Below are 1,337 nucleotides of genomic sequence, written 5' to 3'. Positions count from 1 at the left end.
TTTTTTTTTTTTCCTTGTTCGCATTTGTAAAAGTTACTCCTGCTGCTTGCAGAGATGACCAAGAAGAACTGTCCTCCTGGCACAACATGGGACAACCTTGTCAACACCTGCATCCGAGGTTGGGCCGAAACACGACCTGAACCTCCAACAGGTGAGAATAACAGAGCAATGTTGTGTGCCTCTTATTTATTTTATTATTTTTTTTAAATCGGCGACTTGGTATCATTCTGCTGCTATTCATATCTATCGACCATTGTTCCTCTTTAAGGCAATGTTGATATTTGTCCTCATGCCATCGTAAAATAACACAAAGACGATGTTGAGCTGCAAATGTAGTTTTTCTTCTTTTTTTAACTTGTCCTTTCATGTATTCCCAATAGAGTTGACCCCAGTTTTCCATCAGAGAAGCACATCTCCTGCTGCAAGGGCGGACCCGGATATCGCTCTGAATCCGGTTCTGTGGATTGTGGTGGTTTTGACCACCGTGGGGTCCATCATGGCTTTGGCTCTCTGGTTCATCATATACAAACGACAGAGCAGGCTCGGTAGAACCTCGGGTATGTGTGCAATTCCATAGTATCGATGCAGCGGAAATACAGGACGGCACAACGCGTTTTGTTGATTTTTTGTTGATTGTTTATTCCAACTTTCTCTCACATTCCAAAAACACATGGCCGAGGTGCCTATGTAATAGCATTTTATTGAATAATTTTACTCTTATCGCAGTGAGCTCCTGCCATCTCAAAAAGTCATTTTTCTATGGTTATCGTCACTTCTCCATCGCCAAAAAGCAGCAGCACTGTTTAGTTATAGTGTTCGCGTTTAAATGGCACGCCTGGGCTCTGACTCAGAGGACAGGCGTCTCAGGAGTATTTTGGAGGAAGTGGGCTAGCGGGTGCTGGGGTGTAACACTGCCTGATGGGAGAAACAGCGCAGTTTCTGTTCTTCTCTCGGGCCTCCCATGGGTCAACCCCACTCTCTTGCTTGTGACTCGAGTTCTATTCTTAGCAGGAGATCAAATGAGATCTCCTGGTGAACAGCACATGAAGTGACAGTCAAGGTGATCTCGAACAGTAAGTTATACTAAAGCTGTTAGAAGAGGCCAGCCTGTCATATCTTATGTTCAAAAAAAGTCGACAAAATCCTAAATCCAAAAGTCTGAATTTAAAGAGCTATGCTCAATTTTTGCAGCACAATCAAAAATCAAACGAAAGGAGAAACGAGACTCGCCCATCGGTAAATTGAGACGATGCAAACTGGGGTTAACCGTTACTTGCTTTTTTAACTCAGGGAATGTATGAAATTAGATTAGCATTTGAAGGAATTCCGCGTAATTT

The 1,337-nt window shown here is 43.0% G+C and overlaps 1 long non-coding RNA gene across 1 annotated transcript; it reads left to right on the top strand.

The window, feature by feature from the left end:
- Positions 1-7: 7 nt before the first annotated feature.
- Positions 8-1,125, top strand: LOC109509552 (uncharacterized). Its single transcript, XR_002166969.1, has 2 exons — positions 8-151; positions 381-1,125. It is a non-coding gene; the product is annotated as an uncharacterized LOC109509552 (long non-coding RNA).
- The last annotated feature ends 212 nt before the right edge of the window (positions 1,126-1,337 follow it).

This window comes from Hippocampus comes, unplaced genomic scaffold (genome assembly GCF_001891065.2).
Source record: "Hippocampus comes isolate QL1 unplaced genomic scaffold, H_comes_QL1_v1.1 C16947086, whole genome shotgun sequence".
Classification (NCBI taxonomy): Eukaryota; Metazoa; Chordata; class Actinopteri; order Syngnathiformes; family Syngnathidae; genus Hippocampus; species Hippocampus comes.
The sequence above is the reverse complement of the archived record's forward strand: the minus strand, read 5'-3'. Positions and strand labels throughout refer to the sequence as shown.